This window comes from Garra rufa, chromosome 1 (genome assembly GCF_049309525.1).
Source record: "Garra rufa chromosome 1, GarRuf1.0, whole genome shotgun sequence".
NCBI classification, from domain to species: domain Eukaryota; kingdom Metazoa; phylum Chordata; class Actinopteri; order Cypriniformes; family Cyprinidae; genus Garra; species Garra rufa.
This window is the reverse complement of record NC_133361.1, coordinates 105,186,755-105,204,599: the sequence shown is the minus strand read 5'-3', so window position 1 is coordinate 105,204,599 and position 17,845 is coordinate 105,186,755. Positions and strand designations below refer to the sequence as shown.

The window sequence follows — 17,845 nt, the reverse complement described above, 5'->3', positions numbered from 1 at the left end:
GGCTATTTAAAGATCAGCCTCCGTAAAAGCCAGCATATTATATAAATAGTGAAGAAAAGGCAAAAGCTTACAGCACCTGGTATTCCCAGGCGGTCTCCCATCCAAGTACTAAGCAGGCCCGACGCTGCTTAGCTTCCGAGATCAGACGAGATCGGGCGCTCTCAGCGCAGTATGGCCGTAAGCGAGGGCTGCTCCAAAAAGTGGGCCATTTAAAGATCAGCCTCCGTAAAAGCCAGCATATTATATAAATAGTGAAGAAAAGGCAAAAGCTTACAGCACCTGGTATTCCCAGGCGGTCTCCCATCCAAGTACTAAGCAGGCCCGACGCTGCTTAGCTTCCGAGATCAGACGAGATCGGGCGCTCTCAGCGCGGTATGGCCGTAAGCCAGGGCTGCTCCAAAAAGTGGGCTATTTAAAGATCAGCCTCCGTAAAAGCCAGCATATTATATAAATAGTGAAGAAAAGGCAAAAGCTTACAGCACCTGGTATTCCCAGGCGGTCTCCCATCCAAGTGTAACAATCGGCCTTATCGGCCGAGTTACAAGACTAAAATGGGGTCAGATTTAACTGTGAGAGATGACTAGTGGTTAAAAGAATGAGACATAAAAGAAGATTGGTTTAAATAGATTTGGTTTATTTACAAGGTTCACATAAAAGACTTTAAAACAACACGATAAAATGAGGTAAACGCTGTTAAAAGAATACAGTTTATTTGTCCATACCCTAAAAACAGTCCAAGAATCCCAGTGTGTTGATAAGTCCAATGTGAGTTTCCACCGGTGTATATACAATCCACAGAAAGTGTAATCCAAAGTTTGCAGGTGGTGAATGGAAAGGTGAGCTCTAAAATTAGCAACTCCTCAATCCAACAGTTTGGTGACTGTCCTTTGTTTGTCATGCTGCTCTCTTATACAGTTGTACTTCCTGCTTCCTATCATGTGTCTAGTCACATGGCAGGCCAACCATCCATTTTTTAAAGACACACACTCACTTAAAATGTTAAGAGTAATAAAATGGCCTAAAAAACATGTAAAACACTTAAAACTCTATAATACATTTAAATGATTGTAATAAATAGAGCGGTAAAACACGTCTTTCTAAAAGCCAGCATTTTAAATAAGTAGTGAAGAAAAGGCAAAAGCTTACAGCACCTGGTATTCCCAGGCGGTCTCCCATCCAAGTACTAAGCAGGCCCGACGCTGCTTAGCTTCCGAGATCAGACGAGATCGGGCGCTCTCAGCGCGGTATGGCCGTAAGCCAGGGCTGCTCCAAAAAGTGGGCTATTTAAAGATCAGCCTCCGTAAAAGCCAGCATATTATATAAATAGTGAAGAAAAGGCAAAAGCTTACAGCACCTGGTATTCCCAGGCGGTCTCCCATCCAAGTACTAAACAGGCCCGACGCTGCTTAGCTTCCGAGATCAGACGAGATCGGGCGCTCTCAGCGCCGTATGGCCGTAAGCGAGGGTTGCTCCAAAAAGTGGGCCATTTAAAGATCAGCCTCCGTAAAAGCCAGCATATTATATAAATAGTGAAGAAAAGGCAAAAGCTTACAGCACCTGGTATTCCCAGGCGGTCTCCCATCCAAGTGTAACAATCGGCCTTATCGGCCGAGTTACAAGACTAAAATGGGGTCAGATTTAACTGTGAGAGATGACTAGTGGTTAAAAGAATGAGACATAAAAGAAGATTGGTTTAAATAGATTTGGTTTATTTACAAGGTTCACATAAAAGACTTTAAAACAACACGATAAAACGAGGTAAACGCTGTTAAAAGAATACAGTTCATTTGTCCATACCCTAAAAACAGTCCAAGAATCCCAGTGTGTTGATAAGTCCAATGTGAGTGTCCACCGGTGTATATACAATCCACAGAAAGTGTAATCCAAAGTTTGCAGGTGGTGAATGGAAAGGTGAGCTCTAAAATTAGCAACTCCTCAATCCAACAGTTTGGTTACTCTCCTTTGTTTGTCATGCTGCTCTCTTATACAGTTGTACTTCCTGCTTTCTGTCATGTGTCTAGTCACATGGCAGGCCAACCATCCATTTTTTAAAGACACACACTCACTTAAAATGTTAAGAGTAATAAAATGGCCTAAAAAACATGTAAAACACTTAAAACTCTATAATACATTTAAATGATTGTAATAAATAGAGCGGTAAAACACGTCTTTCTAAAAGCCAGCATATTATATAAATAGTGAAGAAAAGGCAAAAGCTTACAGCACCTGGTATTCCCAGGCGGTCTCCCATCCAAGTACTAAGCAGGCCCGACGCTGCTTAGCTTCCGAGATCAGACGAGATCGGGCGCTCTCAGCGCGGTATGGCCGTAAGCGAGGGCTGCTCCAAAAAGTGGGCTATTTAAAGATCAGCCTCCGTAAAAGCCAGCATATTATATAAATAGTGAAGAAAAGGCAAAAGCTTACAGCACCTGGTATTCCCAGGCGGTCTCCCATCCAAGTGTAACAATCGGCCTTATCGGCCGAGTTACAAGACTAAAATGGGGTCAGATTTAACTGTGAGAGATGACTAGTGGTTAAAAGAATGAGACATAAAAGAAGATTGGTTTAAATAGATTTGGTTTATTTACAAGGTTCACATAAAAGACTTTAAAACAACACGATAAAATGAGGTAAACGCTGTTAAAAGAATACAGTTCATTTGTCCATACCCTAAAAACAGTCCAAGAATCCCAGTGTGTTGATAAGTCCAATGTGAGTTTCCACCGGTGTATATACAATCCACAGAAAGTGTAATCCAAAGTTTGCAGGTGGTGAATGGAAAGGTGAGCTCTAAAATTAGCAACTCCTCAATCCAACAGTTTGGTGACTGTCCTTTGTTTGTCATGCTGCTCTCTTATACAGTTGTACTTCCTGCTTCCTGTCATGTGTCTAGTCACATGGCAGGCCAACCATCCATTTTTTAAAGACACACACTCACTTAAAATGTTAAGAGTAATAAAATGGCCTAAAAAACATGTAAAACACTTAAAACTCTATAATACATTTAAATGATTGTAATAAATAGAGCGGTAAAACACGTCTTTCTAAAAGCCAGCATATTATATAAATAGTGAAGAAAAGGCAAAAGCTTACAGCACCTGGTATTCCCAGGCGGTCTCCCATCCAAGTGTAACAATCGGCCTTATCGGCCGAGTTACAAGACTAAAATGGGGTCAGATTTAACTGTGAGAGATGACTAGTGGTTAAAAGAATGAGACATAAAAGAAGATTGGTTTAAATAGATTTGGTTTATTTACAAGGTTCACATAAAAGACTTTAAAACAACACGATAAAATGAGGTAAACGCTGTTAAAAGAATACAGTTTATTTGTCCATACCCTAAAAACAGTCCAAGAATCCCAGTGTGTTGATAAGTCCAATGTGAGTTTCCACCGGTGTATATACAATCCACAGAAAGTGTAATCCAAAGTTTGCAGGTGGTGAATGGAAAGGTGAGCTCTAAAATTAGCAACTCCTCAATCCAACAGTTTGGTGACTGTCCTTTGTTTGTCATGCTGCTCTCTTATACAGTTGTACTTCCTGCTTCCTATCATGTGTCTAGTCACATGGCAGGCCAACCATCCATTTTTTAAAGACACACACTCACTTAAAATGTTAAGAGTAATAAAATGGCCTAAAAAACATGTAAAACACTTAAAACTCTATAATACATTTAAATGATTGTAATAAATAGAGCGGTAAAACACGTCTTTCTAAAAGCCAGCATTTTAAATAAGTAGTGAAGAAAAGGCAAAAGCTTACAGCACCTGGTATTCCCAGGCGGTCTCCCATCCAAGTACTAAGCAGGCCCGACGCTGCTTAGCTTCCGAGATCAGACGAGATCGGGCGCTCTCAGCGCGGTATGGCCGTAAGCCAGGGCTGCTCCAAAAAGTGGGCTATTTAAAGATCAGCCTCCGTAAAAGCCAGCATATTATATAAATAGTGAAGAAAAGGCAAAAGCTTACAGCACCTGGTATTCCCAGGCGGTCTCCCATCCAAGTACTAAACAGGCCCGACGCTGCTTAGCTTCCGAGATCAGACGAGATCGGGCGCTCTCAGCGCGGTATGGCGGTAAGCGAGGGTTGCTCCAAAAAGTGGGCCATTTAAAGATCAGCCTCCGTAAAAGCCAGCATATTATATAAATAGTGAAGAAAAGGCAAAAGCTTACAGCACCTGGTATTCCCAGGCGGTCTCCCATCCAAGTGTAACAATCGGCCTTATCGGCCGAGTTACAAGACTAAAATGGGGTCAGATTTAACTGTGAGAGATGACTAGTGGTTAAAAGAATGAGACATAAAAGAAGATTGGTTTAAATAGATTTGGTTTATTTACAAGGTTCACATAAAAGACTTTAAAACAACACGATAAAACGAGGTAAACGCTGTTAAAAGAATACAGTTCATTTGTCCATACCCTAAAAACAGTCCAAGAATCCCAGTGTGTTGATAAGTCCAATGTGAGTGTCCACCGGTGTATATACAATCCACAGAAAGTGTAATCCAAAGTTTGCAGGTGGTGAATGGAAAGGTGAGCTCTAAAATTAGCAACTCCTCAATCCAACAGTTTGGTGACTGTCCTTTGTTTGTCATGCTGCTCTCTTATACAGTTGTACTTCCTGCTTTCTGTCATGTGTCTAGTCACATGGCAGGCCAACCATCCATTTTTTAAAGACACACACTCACTTAAAATGTTAAGAGTAATAAAATGGCCTAAAAAACATGTAAAACACTTAAAACTCTATAATACATTTAAATGATTGTAATAAATAGAGCGGTAAAACACGTCTTTCTAAAAGCCAGCATATTATATAAATAGTGAAGAAAAGGCAAAAGCTTACAGCACCTGGTATTCCCAGGCGGTCTCCCATCCAAGTACTAAGCAGGCCCGACGCTGCTTAGCTTCCGAGATCAGACGAGATCGGGCGCTCTCAGCGCGGTATGGCCGTAAGCGAGGGCTGCTCCAAAAAGTGGGCTATTTAAAGATCAGCCTCCGTAAAAGCCAGCATATTATATAAATAGTGAAGAAAAGGCAAAAGCTTACAGCACCTGGTATTCCCAGGCGGTCTCCCATCCAAGTGTAACAATCGGCCTTATCGGCCGAGTTACAAGACTAAAATGGGGTCAGATTTAACTGTGAGAGATGACTAGTGGTTAAAAGAATGAGACATAAAAGAAGATTGGTTTAAATAGATTTGGTTTATTTACAAGGTTCACATAAAAGACTTTAAAACAACACGATAAAATGAGGTAAACGCTGTTAAAAGAATACAGTTCATTTGTCCATACCCTAAAAACAGTCCAAGAATCCCAGTGTGTTGATAAGTCCAATGTGAGTGTCCACCGGTGTATATACAATCCACAGAAAGTGTAATCCAAAGTTTGCAGGTGGTGAATGGAAAGGTGAGCTCTAAAATTAGCAACTCCTCAATCCAACAGTTTGGTGACTGTCCTTTGTTTGTCATGCTGCTCTCTTATACAGTTGTACTTCCTGCTTCCTGTCATGTGTCTAGTCACATGGCAGGCCAACCATCCATTTTTTAAAGACACACACTCACTTAAAATGTTAAGAGTAATAAAATGGCCTAAAAAACATGTAAAACACTTAAAACTCTATAATACATTTAAATGATTGTAATAAATAGAGCGGTAAAACACGTCTTTCTAAAAGCCAGCATATTATATAAATAGTGAAGAAAAGACAAAAGCTTACAGCACCTGGTATTCCCAGGCGGTCTCCCATCCAAGTACTAAGCAGGCCCGACGCTGCTTAGCTTCCGAGATCAGACGAGATCGGGCGCTCTCAGCGCGGTATGGCCGTAAGCCAGGGCTGCTCCAAAAAGTGGGCTATTTAAAGATCAGCCTCCGTAAAAGCCAGCATATTATATAAATAGTGAAGAAAAGACAAAAGCTTACAGCACCTGGTATTCCCAGGCGGTCTCCCATCCAAGTACTAAACAGGCCCGACGCTGTTTAGCTTCCGAGATCAGACGAGATCGGGCGCTCTCAGCGCGGTATGGCCGTAAGCGAGGGCTGCTCCAAAAAGTGGGCCATTTAAAGATCAGCCTCCGTAAAAGCCAGCATATTATATAAATAGTGAAGAAAAGGCAAAAGCTTACAGCACCTGGTATTCCCAGGCGGTCTCCCATCCAAGTGTAACAATCGGCCTTATCAGCCGAGTTACAAGACTTAAATGGGGTCAGATTTAACTGTGAGAGATGACTAGTGGTTAAAAGAATGAGACATAAAAGAAGATTGGTTTAAATAGATTTGGTTTATTTACAAGGTTCACATAAAAGACTTTAAAACAACACGATAAAACGAGGTAAACGCTGTTAAAAGAATACAGTTCATTTGTCCATACCCTAAAAACAGTCCAAGAATCCCAGTGTGTTGATAAGTCCAATGTGAGTGTCCACCGGTGTATATACAATCCACAGAAAGTGTAATCCAAAGTTTGTAGGTGGTGAATGGAAAGGTGAGCTCTAAAATTAGCAACTCCTCAATCCAACAGTTTGGTGACTGTCCTTTGTTTGTCATGCTGCTCTCTTATACAGTTGTACTTCCTGCTTTCTGTCATGTGTCTAGTCACATGGCAGGCCAACCATCCATTTTTTAAAGACACACACTCACTTAAAATGTTAAGAGTAATAAAATGGCCTAAAAAACATGTAAAACACTTAAAACTCTATAATACATTTAAATGATTGTAATAAATAGAGCGGTAAAACACGTCTTTCTAAAAGCCAGCATATTATATAAATAGTGAAGAAAAGGCAAAAGCTTACAGCACCTGGTATTCCCAGGCGGTCTCCCATCCAAGTACTAAGCAGGCCCGTCGCTGCTTAGCTTCCGAGATCAGACGAGATCGGGCGCTCTCAGCGCAGTATGGCCGTAAGCGAGGGCTGCTCCAAAAAGTGGGCTATTTAAAGATCAGCCTCCGTAAAAGCCAGCATATTATATAAATAGTGAAGAAAAGGCAAAAGCTTACAGCACCTGGTATTCCCAGGCGGTCTCCCATCCAAGTACTAAGCAGGCCCGACGCTGCTTAGCTTCCGAGATCAGACGAGATCGGGCGCTCTCAGCGCAGTATGGCCGTAAGCGAGGGCTGCTCCAAAAAGTGGGCCATTTAAAGATCAGCCTCCGTAAAAGCCAGCATATTATATAAATAGTGAAGAAAAGGCAAAAGCTTACAGCACCTGGTATTCCCAGGCGGTCTCCCATCCAAGTACTAAGCAGGCCCGACGCTGCTTAGCTTCCGAGATCAGACGAGATCGGGCGCTCTCAGCGCGGTATGGCCGTAAGCCAGGGTTGCTCCAAAAAGTGGGCTATTTAAAGATCAGCCTCCGTAAAAGCCAGCATATTATATAAATAGTGAAGAAAAGGCAAAAGCTTACAGCACCTGGTATTCCCAGGCGGTCTCCCATCCAAGTGTAACAATCGGCCTTATCGGCCGAGTTACAAGACTAAAATGGGGTCAGATTTAACTGTGAGAGATGACTAGTGGTTAAAAGAATGAGACATAAAAGAAGATTGGTTTAAATAGATTTGGTTTATTTACAAGGTTCACATAAAAGACTTTAAAACAACACGATAAAATGAGGTAAACGCTGTTAAAAGAATACAGTTTATTTGTCCATACCCTAAAAACAGTCCAAGAATCCCAGTGTGTTGATAAGTCCAATGTGAGTTTCCACCGGTGTATATACAATCCACAGAAAGTGTAATCCAAAGTTTGCAGGTGGTGAATGGAAAGGTGAGCTCTAAAATTAGCAACTCCTCAATCCAACAGTTTGGTGACTGTCCTTTGTTTGTCATGCTGCTCTCTTATACAGTTGTACTTCCTGCTTCCTATCATGTGTCTAGTCACATGGCAGGCCAACCATCCATTTTTTAAAGACACACACTCACTTAAAATGTTAAGAGTAATAAAATGGCCTAAAAAACATGTAAAACACTTAAAACTCTATAATACATTTAAATGATTGTAATAAATAGAGCGGTAAAACACGTCTTTCTAAAAGCCAGCATTTTAAATAAGTAGTGAAGAAAAGGCAAAAGCTTACAGCACCTGGTATTCCCAGGCGGTCTCCCATCCAAGTACTAAGCAGGCCCGACGCTGCTTAGCTTCCGAGATCAGACGAGATCGGGCGCTCTCAGCGCGGTATGGCCGTAAGCCAGGGCTGCTCCAAAAAGTGGGCTATTTAAAGATCAGCCTCCGTAAAAGCCAGCATATTATATAAATAGTGAAGAAAAGGCAAAAGCTTACAGCACCTGGTATTCCCAGGCGGTCTCCCATCCAAGTACTAAACAGGCCCGACGCTGCTTAGCTTCCGAGATCAGACGAGATCGGGCGCTCTCAGCGCGGTATGGCGGTAAGCGAGGGTTGCTCCAAAAAGTGGGCCATTTAAAGATCAGCCTCCGTAAAAGCCAGCATATTATATAAATAGTGAAGAAAAGGCAAAAGCTTACAGCACCTGGTATTCCCAGGCGGTCTCCCATCCAAGTGTAACAATCGGCCTTATCGGCCGAGTTACAAGACTAAAATGGGGTCAGATTTAACTGTGAGAGATGACTAGTGGTTAAAAGAATGAGACATAAAAGAAGATTGGTTTAAATAGATTTGGTTTATTTACAAGGTTCACATAAAAGACTTTAAAACAACACGATAAAACGAGGTAAACGCTGTTAAAAGAATACAGTTCATTTGTCCATACCCTAAAAACAGTCCAAGAATCCCAGTGTGTTGATAAGTCCAATGTGAGTGTCCACCGGTGTATATACAATCCACAGAAAGTGTAATCCAAAGTTTGCAGGTGGTGAATGGAAAGGTGAGCTCTAAAATTAGCAACTCCTCAATCCAACAGTTTGGTGACTGTCCTTTGTTTGTCATGCTGCTCTCTTATACAGTTGTACTTCCTGCTTTCTGTCATGTGTCTAGTCACATGGCAGGCCAACCATCCATTTTTTAAAGACACACACTCACTTAAAATGTTAAGAGTAATAAAATGGCCTAAAAAACATGTAAAACACTTAAAACTCTATAATACATTTAAATGATTGTAATAAATAGAGCGGTAAAACACGTCTTTCTAAAAGCCAGCATATTATATAAATAGTGAAGAAAAGGCAAAAGCTTACAGCACCTGGTATTCCCAGGCGGTCTCCCATCCAAGTACTAAGCAGGCCCGACGCTGCTTAGCTTCCGAGATCAGACGAGATCGGGCGCTCTCAGCGCGGTATGGCCGTAAGCGAGGGCTGCTCCAAAAAGTGGGCTATTTAAAGATCAGCCTCCGTAAAAGCCAGCATATTATATAAATAGTGAAGAAAAGGCAAAAGCTTACAGCACCTGGTATTCCCAGGCGGTCTCCCATCCAAGTGTAACAATCGGCCTTATCGGCCGAGTTACAAGACTAAAATGGGGTCAGATTTAACTGTGAGAGATGACTAGTGGTTAAAAGAATGAGACATAAAAGAAGATTGGTTTAAATAGATTTGGTTTATTTACAAGGTTCACATAAAAGACTTTAAAACAACACGATAAAATGAGGTAAACGCTGTTAAAAGAATACAGTTCATTTGTCCATACCCTAAAAACAGTCCAAGAATCCCAGTGTGTTGATAAGTCCAATGTGAGTGTCCACCGGTATATATACAATCCACAGAAAGTGTAATCCAAAGTTTGCAGGTGGTGAATGGAAAGGTGAGCTCTAAAATTAGCAACTCCTCAATCCAACAGTTTGGTGACTGTCCTTTGTTTGTCATGCTGCTCTCTTATACAGTTGTACTTCCTGCTTCCTGTCATGTGTCTAGTCACATGGCAGGCCAACCATCCATTTTTTAAAGACACACACTCACTTAAAATGTTAAGAGTAATAAAATGGCCTAAAAAACATGTAAAACACTTAAAACTCTATAATACATTTAAATGATTGTAATAAATAGAGCGGTAAAACACGTCTTTCTAAAAGCCAGCATATTATATAAATAGTGAAGAAAAGACAAAAGCTTACAGCACCTGGTATTCCCAGGCGGTCTCCCATCCAAGTACTAAGCAGGCCCGACGCTGCTTAGCTTCCGAGATCAGACGAGATCGGGCGCTCTCAGCGCGGTATGGCCGTAAGCCAGGGCTGCTCCAAAAAGTGGGCTATTTAAAGATCAGCCTCCGTAAAAGCCAGCATATTATATAAATAGTGAAGAAAAGACAAAAGCTTACAGCACCTGGTATTCCCAGGCGGTCTCCCATCCAAGTACTAAACAGGCCCGACGCTGTTTAGCTTCCGAGATCAGACGAGATCGGGCGCTCTCAGCGCGGTATGGCCGTAAGCGAGGGCTGCTCCAAAAAGTGGGCCATTTAAAGATCAGCCTCCGTAAAAGCCAGCATATTATATAAATAGTGAAGAAAAGGCAAAAGCTTACAGCACCTGGTATTCCCAGGCGGTCTCCCATCCAAGTGTAACAATCGGCCTTATCAGCCGAGTTACAAGACTTAAATGGGGTCAGATTTAACTGTGAGAGATGACTAGTGGTTAAAAGAATGAGACATAAAAGAAGATTGGTTTAAATAGATTTGGTTTATTTACAAGGTTCACATAAAAGACTTTAAAACAACACGATAAAACGAGGTAAACGCTGTTAAAAGAATACAGTTCATTTGTCCATACCCTAAAAACAGTCCAAGAATCCCAGTGTGTTGATAAGTCCAATGTGAGTGTCCACCGGTGTATATACAATCCACAGAAAGTGTAATCCAAAGTTTGTAGGTGGTGAATGGAAAGGTGAGCTCTAAAATTAGCAACTCCTCAATCCAACAGTTTGGTGACTGTCCTTTGTTTGTCATGCTGCTCTCTTATACAGTTGTACTTCCTGCTTTCTGTCATGTGTCTAGTCACATGGCAGGCCAACCATCCATTTTTTAAAGACACACACTCACTTAAAATGTTAAGAGTAATAAAATGGCCTAAAAAACATGTAAAACACTTAAAACTCTATAATACATTTAAATGATTGTAATAAATAGAGCGGTAAAACACGTCTTTCTAAAAGCCAGCATATTATATAAATAGTGAAGAAAAGGCAAAAGCTTACAGCACCTGGTATTCCCAGGCGGTCTCCCATCCAAGTACTAAGCAGGCCCGTCGCTGCTTAGCTTCCGAGATCAGACGAGATCGGGCGCTCTCAGCGCAGTATGGCCGTAAGCGAGGGCTGCTCCAAAAAGTGGGCTATTTAAAGATCAGCCTCCGTAAAAGCCAGCATATTATATAAATAGTGAAGAAAAGGCAAAAGCTTACAGCACCTGGTATTCCCAGGCGGTCTCCCATCCAAGTACTAAGCAGGCCCGACGCTGCTTAGCTTCCGAGATCAGACGAGATCGGGCGCTCTCAGCGCAGTATGGCCGTAAGCGAGGGCTGCTCCAAAAAGTGGGCCATTTAAAGATCAGCCTCCGTAAAAGCCAGCATATTATATAAATAGTGAAGAAAAGGCAAAAGCTTACAGCACCTGGTATTCCCAGGCGGTCTCCCATCCAAGTACTAAGCAGGCCCGACGCTGCTTAGCTTCCGAGATCAGACGAGATCGGGCGCTCTCAGCGCGGTATGGCCGTAAGCCAGGGCTGCTCCAAAAAGTGGGCTATTTAAAGATCAGCCTCCGTAAAAGCCAGCATATTATATAAATAGTGAAGAAAAGGCAAAAGCTTACAGCACCTGGTATTCCCAGGCGGTCTCCCATCCAAGTGTAACAATCGGCCTTATCAGCCGAGTTACAAGACTAAAATGGGGTCAGATTTAACTGTGAGAGATGACTAGTGGTTAAAAGAATGAGACATAAAAGAAGATTGGTTTAAATAGATTTGGTTTATTTACAAGGTTCACATAAAAGACTTTAAAACAACACGATAAAACGAGGTAAACGCTGTTAAAAGAATACAGTTCATTTGTCCATACCCTAAAAACAGTCCAAGAATCCCAGTGTGTTGATAAGTCCAATGTGAGTGTCCACCGGTGTATATACAATCCACAGAAAGTGTAATCCAAAGTTTGCAGGTGGTGAATGGAAAGGTGAGCTCTAAAATTAGCAACTCCTCAATCCAACAGTTTGGTGACTGTCCTTTGTTTGTCATGCTGCTCTCTTATACAGTTGTACTTCCTGCTTCCTATCATGTGTCTAGTCACATGGCAGGCCAACCATCCATTTTTTAAAGACACACACTCACTTAAAATGTTAAGAGTAATAAAATGGCCTAAAAAACATGTAAAACACTTAAAACTCTATAATACATTTAAATGATTGTAATAAATAGAGCGGTAAAACACGTCTTTCTAAAAGCCAGCATTTTAAATAAGTAGTGAAGAAAAGGCAAAAGCTTACAGCACCTGGTATTCCCAGGCGGTCTCCCATCCAAGTACTAAGCAGGCCCGACGCTGCTTAGCTTCCGAGATCAGACGAGATCGGGCGCTCTCAGCGCGGTATGGCCGTAAGCCAGGGCTGCTCCAAAAAGTGGGCTATTTAAAGATCAGCCTCCGTAAAAGCCAGCATATTATATAAATAGTGAAGAAAAGGCAAAAGCTTACAGCACCTGGTATTCCCAGGCGGTCTCCCATCCAAGTACTAAACAGGCCCGACGCTGCTTAGCTTCCGAGATCAGACGAGATCGGGCGCTCTCAGCGCCGTATGGCCGTAAGCGAGGGTTGCTCCAAAAAGTGGGCCATTTAAAGATCAGCCTCCGTAAAAGCCAGCATATTATATAAATAGTGAAGAAAAGGCAAAAGCTTACAGCATCTGGTATTCCCAGGCGGTCTCCCATCCAAGTGTAACAATCGGCCTTATCGGCCGAGTTACAAGACTAAAATGGGGTCAGATTTAACTGTGAGAGATGACTAGTGGTTAAAAGAATGAGACATAAAAGAAGATTGGTTTAAATAGATTTGGTTTATTTACAAGGTTCACATAAAAGACTTTAAAACAACACGATAAAACGAGGTAAACGCTGTTAAAAGAATACAGTTCATTTGTCCATACCCTAAAAACAGTCCAAGAATCCCAGTGTGTTGATAAGTCCAATGTGAGTGTCCACCGGTGTATATACAATCCACAGAAAGTGTAATCCAAAGTTTGCAGGTGGTGAATGGAAAGGTGAGCTCTAAAATTAGCAACTCCTCAATCCAACAGTTTGGTTACTCTCCTTTGTTTGTCATGCTGCTCTCTTATACAGTTGTACTTCCTGCTTTCTGTCATGTGTCTAGTCACATGGCAGGCCAACCATCCATTTTTTAAAGACACACACTCACTTAAAATGTTAAGAGTAATAAAATGGCCTAAAAAACATGTAAAACACTTAAAACTCTATAATACATTTAAATGATTGTAATAAATAGAGCGGTAAAACACGTCTTTCTAAAAGCCAGCATATTATATAAATAGTGAAGAAAAGGCAAAAGCTTACAGCACCTGGTATTCCCAGGCGGTCTCCCATCCAAGTACTAAGCAGGCCCGACGCTGCTTAGCTTCCGAGATCAGACGAGATCGGGCGCTCTCAGCGCGGTATGGCCGTAAGCGAGGGCTGCTCCAAAAAGTGGGCTATTTAAAGATCAGCCTCCGTAAAAGCCAGCATATTATATAAATAGTGAAGAAAAGGCAAAAGCTTACAGCACCTGGTATTCCCAGGCGGTCTCCCATCCAAGTGTAACAATCGGCCTTATCGGCCGAGTTACAAGACTAAAATGGGGTCAGATTTAACTGTGAGAGATGACTAGTGGTTAAAAGAATGAGACATAAAAGAAGATTGGTTTAAATAGATTTGGTTTATTTACAAGGTTCACATAAAAGACTTTAAAACAACACGATAAAATGAGGTAAACGCTGTTAAAAGAATACAGTTCATTTGTCCATACCCTAAAAACAGTCCAAGAATCCCAGTGTGTTGATAAGTCCAATGTGAGTTTCCACCGGTGTATATACAATCCACAGAAAGTGTAATCCAAAGTTTGCAGGTGGTGAATGGAAAGGTGAGCTCTAAAATTAGCAACTCCTCAATCCAACAGTTTGGTGACTGTCCTTTGTTTGTCATGCTGCTCTCTTATACAGTTGTACTTCCTGCTTCCTGTCATGTGTCTAGTCACATGGCAGGCCAACCATCCATTTTTTAAAGACACACACTCACTTAAAATGTTAAGAGTAATAAAATGGCCTAAAAAACATGTAAAACACTTAAAACTCTATAATACATTTAAATGATTGTAATAAATAGAGCGGTAAAACACGTCTTTCTAAAAGCCAGCATATTATATAAATAGTGAAGAAAAGGCAAAAGCTTACAGCACCTGGTATTCCCAGGCGGTCTCCCATCCAAGTGTAACAATCGGCCTTATCGGCCGAGTTACAAGACTAAAATGGGGTCAGATTTAACTGTGAGAGATGACTAGTGGTTAAAAGAATGAGACATAAAAGAAGATTGGTTTAAATAGATTTGGTTTATTTACAAGGTTCACATAAAAGACTTTAAAACAACACGATAAAATGAGGTAAACGCTGTTAAAAGAATACAGTTTATTTGTCCATACCCTAAAAACAGTCCAAGAATCCCAGTGTGTTGATAAGTCCAATGTGAGTTTCCACCGGTGTATATACAATCCACAGAAAGTGTAATCCAAAGTTTGCAGGTGGTGAATGGAAAGGTGAGCTCTAAAATTAGCAACTCCTCAATCCAACAGTTTGGTGACTGTCCTTTGTTTGTCATGCTGCTCTCTTATACAGTTGTACTTCCTGCTTCCTATCATGTGTCTAGTCACATGGCAGGCCAACCATCCATTTTTTAAAGACACACACTCACTTAAAATGTTAAGAGTAATAAAATGGCCTAAAAAACATGTAAAACACTTAAAACTCTATAATACATTTAAATGATTGTAATAAATAGAGCGGTAAAACACGTCTTTCTAAAAGCCAGCATTTTAAATAAGTAGTGAAGAAAAGGCAAAAGCTTACAGCACCTGGTATTCCCAGGCGGTCTCCCATCCAAGTACTAAGCAGGCCCGACGCTGCTTAGCTTCCGAGATCAGACGAGATCGGGCGCTCTCAGCGCGGTATGGCCGTAAGCCAGGGCTGCTCCAAAAAGTGGGCTATTTAAAGATCAGCCTCCGTAAAAGCCAGCATATTATATAAATAGTGAAGAAAAGGCAAAAGCTTACAGCACCTGGTATTCCCAGGCGGTCTCCCATCCAAGTACTAAACAGGCCCGACGCTGCTTAGCTTCCGAGATCAGACGAGATCGGGCGCTCTCAGCGCGGTATGGCGGTAAGCGAGGGTTGCTCCAAAAAGTGGGCCATTTAAAGATCAGCCTCCGTAAAAGCCAGCATATTATATAAATAGTGAAGAAAAGGCAAAAGCTTACAGCACCTGGTATTCCCAGGCGGTCTCCCATCCAAGTGTAACAATCGGCCTTATCGGCCGAGTTACAAGACTAAAATGGGGTCAGATTTAACTGTGAGAGATGACTAGTGGTTAAAAGAATGAGACATAAAAGAAGATTGGTTTAAATAGATTTGGTTTATTTACAAGGTTCACATAAAAGACTTTAAAACAACACGATAAAACGAGGTAAACGCTGTTAAAAGAATACAGTTCATTTGTCCATACCCTAAAAACAGTCCAAGAATCCCAGTGTGTTGATAAGTCCAATGTGAGTGTCCACCGGTGTATATACAATCCACAGAAAGTGTAATCCAAAGTTTGCAGGTGGTGAATGGAAAGGTGAGCTCTAAAATTAGCAACTCCTCAATCCAACAGTTTGGTGACTGTCCTTTGTTTGTCATGCTGCTCTCTTATACAGTTGTACTTCCTGCTTTCTGTCATGTGTCTAGTCACATGGCAGGCCAACCATCCATTTTTTAAAGACACACACTCACTTAAAATGTTAAGAGTAATAAAATGGCCTAAAAAACATGTAAAACACTTAAAACTCTATAATACATTTAAATGATTGTAATAAATAGAGCGGTAAAACACGTCTTTCTAAAAGCCAGCATATTATATAAATAGTGAAGAAAAGGCAAAAGCTTACAGCACCTGGTATTCCCAGGCGGTCTCCCATCCAAGTACTAAGCAGGCCCGACGCTGCTTAGCTTCCGAGATCAGACGAGATCGGGCGCTCTCAGCGCGGTATGGCCGTAAGCGAGGGCTGCTCCAAAAAGTGGGCTATTTAAAGATCAGCCTCCGTAAAAGCCAGCATATTATATAAATAGTGAAGAAAAGGCAAAAGCTTACAGCACCTGGTATTCCCAGGCGGTCTCCCATCCAAGTGTAACAATCGGCCTTATCGGCCGAGTTACAAGACTAAAATGGGGTCAGATTTAACTGTGAGAGATGACTAGTGGTTAAAAGAATGAGACATAAAAGAAGATTGGTTTAAATAGATTTGGTTTATTTACAAGGTTCACATAAAAGACTTTAAAACAACACGATAAAATGAGGTAAACGCTGTTAAAAGAATACAGTTCATTTGTCCATACCCTAAAAACAGTCCAAGAATCCCAGTGTGTTGATAAGTCCAATGTGAGTGTCCACCGGTGTATATACAATCCACAGAAAGTGTAATCCAAAGTTTGCAGGTGGTGAATGGAAAGGTGAGCTCTAAAATTAGCAACTCCTCAATCCAACAGTTTGGTGACTGTCCTTTGTTTGTCATGCTGCTCTCTTATACAGTTGTACTTCCTGCTTCCTGTCATGTGTCTAGTCACATGGCAGGCCAACCATCCATTTTTTAAAGACACACACTCACTTAAAATGTTAAGAGTAATAAAATGGCCTAAAAAACATGTAAAACACTTAAAACTCTATAATACATTTAAATGATTGTAATAAATAGAGCGGTAAAACACGTCTTTCTAAAAGCCAGCATATTATATAAATAGTGAAGAAAAGACAAAAGCTTACAGCACCTGGTATTCCCAGGCGGTCTCCCATCCAAGTACTAAGCAGGCCCGACGCTGCTTAGCTTCCGAGATCAGACGAGATCGGGCGCTCTCAGCGCGGTATGGCCGTAAGCCAGGGCTGCTCCAAAAAGTGGGCTATTTAAAGATCAGCCTCCGTAAAAGCCAGCATATTATATAAATAGTGAAGAAAAGACAAAAGCTTACAGCACCTGGTATTCCCAGGCGGTCTCCCATCCAAGTACTAAACAGGCCCGACGCTGTTTAGCTTCCGAGATCAGACGAGATCGGGCGCTCTCAGCGCGGTATGGCCGTAAGCGAGGGCTGCTCCAAAAAGTGGGCCATTTAAAGATCAGCCTCCGTAAAAGCCAGCATATTATATAAATAGTGAAGAAAAGGCAAAAGCTTACAGCACCTGGTATTCCCAGGCGGTCTCCCATCCAAGTGTAACAATCGGCCTTATCAGCCGAGTTACAAGACTTAAATGGGGTCAGATTTAACTGTGAGAGATGACTAGTGGTTAAAAGAATGAGACATAAAAGAAGATTGGTTTAAATAGATTTGGTTTATTTACAAGGTTCACATAAAAGACTTTAAAACAACACGATAAAACGAGGTAAACGCTGTTAAAAGAATACAGTTTATTTGTCCATACCCTAAAAACAGTCCAAGAATCCCAGTGTGTTGATAAGTCCAATGTGAGTTTCCACCGGTGTATATACAATCCACAGAAAGTGTAATCCAAAGTTTGCAGGTGGTGAATGGAAAGGTGAGCTCTAAAATTAGCAACTCCTCAATCCAACAGTTTGGTGACTGTCCTTTGTTTGTCATGCTGCTCTCTTATACAGTTGTACTTCCTGCTTCCTATCATGTGTCTAGTCACATGGCAGGCCAACCATCCATTTTTTAAAGACACACACTCAC

General features: G+C 41.4%; 29 non-coding genes across 29 annotated transcripts; all 29 read right to left on the bottom strand.

The window, feature by feature from the left end:
* Positions 1–64: 64 nt before the first annotated feature.
* LOC141317655 (5S ribosomal RNA) lies at positions 65–183 on the bottom strand. The gene has a single exon (XR_012352020.1). It is a non-coding gene; the product is annotated as a 5S ribosomal RNA (ribosomal RNA).
* Positions 184–267: 84 nt separating this feature from the next.
* Positions 268–386, bottom strand: LOC141301221 (5S ribosomal RNA). The gene has a single exon (XR_012342135.1). It is a non-coding gene; the product is annotated as a 5S ribosomal RNA (ribosomal RNA).
* Positions 387–1,139: 753 nt separating this feature from the next.
* LOC141301215 (5S ribosomal RNA) lies at positions 1,140–1,258 on the bottom strand. The gene has a single exon (XR_012342134.1). It is a non-coding gene; the product is annotated as a 5S ribosomal RNA (ribosomal RNA).
* An 84-nt stretch (positions 1,259–1,342) lies between these two features.
* LOC141318120 (5S ribosomal RNA) lies at positions 1,343–1,461 on the bottom strand. The gene has a single exon (XR_012352455.1). It is a non-coding gene; the product is annotated as a 5S ribosomal RNA (ribosomal RNA).
* Positions 1,462–2,214: 753 nt separating this feature from the next.
* LOC141301208 (5S ribosomal RNA) lies at positions 2,215–2,333 on the bottom strand. Its single transcript, XR_012342133.1, has one exon. It is a non-coding gene; the product is annotated as a 5S ribosomal RNA (ribosomal RNA).
* A 1,422-nt stretch (positions 2,334–3,755) lies between these two features.
* Positions 3,756–3,874, bottom strand: LOC141301201 (5S ribosomal RNA). Its single transcript, XR_012342132.1, has one exon. It is a non-coding gene; the product is annotated as a 5S ribosomal RNA (ribosomal RNA).
* Positions 3,875–3,958: 84 nt separating this feature from the next.
* Positions 3,959–4,077, bottom strand: LOC141318012 (5S ribosomal RNA). Its single transcript, XR_012352354.1, has one exon. It is a non-coding gene; the product is annotated as a 5S ribosomal RNA (ribosomal RNA).
* Positions 4,078–4,830: 753 nt separating this feature from the next.
* LOC141301194 (5S ribosomal RNA) lies at positions 4,831–4,949 on the bottom strand. Its single transcript, XR_012342130.1, has one exon. It is a non-coding gene; the product is annotated as a 5S ribosomal RNA (ribosomal RNA).
* A 753-nt stretch (positions 4,950–5,702) lies between these two features.
* LOC141301188 (5S ribosomal RNA) lies at positions 5,703–5,821 on the bottom strand. The gene has a single exon (XR_012342129.1). It is a non-coding gene; the product is annotated as a 5S ribosomal RNA (ribosomal RNA).
* Positions 5,822–5,905: 84 nt separating this feature from the next.
* Positions 5,906–6,024, bottom strand: LOC141310701 (5S ribosomal RNA). The gene has a single exon (XR_012348185.1). It is a non-coding gene; the product is annotated as a 5S ribosomal RNA (ribosomal RNA).
* A 753-nt stretch (positions 6,025–6,777) lies between these two features.
* Positions 6,778–6,896, bottom strand: LOC141318427 (5S ribosomal RNA). The gene has a single exon (XR_012352745.1). It is a non-coding gene; the product is annotated as a 5S ribosomal RNA (ribosomal RNA).
* Positions 6,897–6,980: 84 nt separating this feature from the next.
* Positions 6,981–7,099, bottom strand: LOC141317654 (5S ribosomal RNA). Its single transcript, XR_012352019.1, has one exon. It is a non-coding gene; the product is annotated as a 5S ribosomal RNA (ribosomal RNA).
* An 84-nt stretch (positions 7,100–7,183) lies between these two features.
* LOC141301182 (5S ribosomal RNA) lies at positions 7,184–7,302 on the bottom strand. Its single transcript, XR_012342128.1, has one exon. It is a non-coding gene; the product is annotated as a 5S ribosomal RNA (ribosomal RNA).
* Positions 7,303–8,055: 753 nt separating this feature from the next.
* On the bottom strand, positions 8,056–8,174 carry LOC141301175 (5S ribosomal RNA). Its single transcript, XR_012342124.1, has one exon. It is a non-coding gene; the product is annotated as a 5S ribosomal RNA (ribosomal RNA).
* An 84-nt stretch (positions 8,175–8,258) lies between these two features.
* LOC141318011 (5S ribosomal RNA) lies at positions 8,259–8,377 on the bottom strand. The gene has a single exon (XR_012352353.1). It is a non-coding gene; the product is annotated as a 5S ribosomal RNA (ribosomal RNA).
* Positions 8,378–9,130: 753 nt separating this feature from the next.
* On the bottom strand, positions 9,131–9,249 carry LOC141301168 (5S ribosomal RNA). The gene has a single exon (XR_012342121.1). It is a non-coding gene; the product is annotated as a 5S ribosomal RNA (ribosomal RNA).
* Positions 9,250–10,002: 753 nt separating this feature from the next.
* On the bottom strand, positions 10,003–10,121 carry LOC141301164 (5S ribosomal RNA). The gene has a single exon (XR_012342120.1). It is a non-coding gene; the product is annotated as a 5S ribosomal RNA (ribosomal RNA).
* Positions 10,122–10,205: 84 nt separating this feature from the next.
* On the bottom strand, positions 10,206–10,324 carry LOC141310690 (5S ribosomal RNA). The gene has a single exon (XR_012348174.1). It is a non-coding gene; the product is annotated as a 5S ribosomal RNA (ribosomal RNA).
* Positions 10,325–11,077: 753 nt separating this feature from the next.
* LOC141318426 (5S ribosomal RNA) lies at positions 11,078–11,196 on the bottom strand. The gene has a single exon (XR_012352744.1). It is a non-coding gene; the product is annotated as a 5S ribosomal RNA (ribosomal RNA).
* Positions 11,197–11,280: 84 nt separating this feature from the next.
* On the bottom strand, positions 11,281–11,399 carry LOC141317653 (5S ribosomal RNA). Its single transcript, XR_012352018.1, has one exon. It is a non-coding gene; the product is annotated as a 5S ribosomal RNA (ribosomal RNA).
* Positions 11,400–11,483: 84 nt separating this feature from the next.
* On the bottom strand, positions 11,484–11,602 carry LOC141301148 (5S ribosomal RNA). The gene has a single exon (XR_012342117.1). It is a non-coding gene; the product is annotated as a 5S ribosomal RNA (ribosomal RNA).
* Positions 11,603–12,355: 753 nt separating this feature from the next.
* LOC141301141 (5S ribosomal RNA) lies at positions 12,356–12,474 on the bottom strand. Its single transcript, XR_012342116.1, has one exon. It is a non-coding gene; the product is annotated as a 5S ribosomal RNA (ribosomal RNA).
* Positions 12,475–12,558: 84 nt separating this feature from the next.
* On the bottom strand, positions 12,559–12,677 carry LOC141318119 (5S ribosomal RNA). Its single transcript, XR_012352454.1, has one exon. It is a non-coding gene; the product is annotated as a 5S ribosomal RNA (ribosomal RNA).
* Positions 12,678–13,430: 753 nt separating this feature from the next.
* On the bottom strand, positions 13,431–13,549 carry LOC141301133 (5S ribosomal RNA). Its single transcript, XR_012342114.1, has one exon. It is a non-coding gene; the product is annotated as a 5S ribosomal RNA (ribosomal RNA).
* A 1,422-nt stretch (positions 13,550–14,971) lies between these two features.
* On the bottom strand, positions 14,972–15,090 carry LOC141301125 (5S ribosomal RNA). The gene has a single exon (XR_012342110.1). It is a non-coding gene; the product is annotated as a 5S ribosomal RNA (ribosomal RNA).
* An 84-nt stretch (positions 15,091–15,174) lies between these two features.
* LOC141318010 (5S ribosomal RNA) lies at positions 15,175–15,293 on the bottom strand. Its single transcript, XR_012352352.1, has one exon. It is a non-coding gene; the product is annotated as a 5S ribosomal RNA (ribosomal RNA).
* Positions 15,294–16,046: 753 nt separating this feature from the next.
* Positions 16,047–16,165, bottom strand: LOC141301119 (5S ribosomal RNA). Its single transcript, XR_012342108.1, has one exon. It is a non-coding gene; the product is annotated as a 5S ribosomal RNA (ribosomal RNA).
* Positions 16,166–16,918: 753 nt separating this feature from the next.
* Positions 16,919–17,037, bottom strand: LOC141301113 (5S ribosomal RNA). The gene has a single exon (XR_012342107.1). It is a non-coding gene; the product is annotated as a 5S ribosomal RNA (ribosomal RNA).
* An 84-nt stretch (positions 17,038–17,121) lies between these two features.
* On the bottom strand, positions 17,122–17,240 carry LOC141310668 (5S ribosomal RNA). Its single transcript, XR_012348152.1, has one exon. It is a non-coding gene; the product is annotated as a 5S ribosomal RNA (ribosomal RNA).
* Between the last annotated feature and the right edge of the window lie 605 nt (positions 17,241–17,845).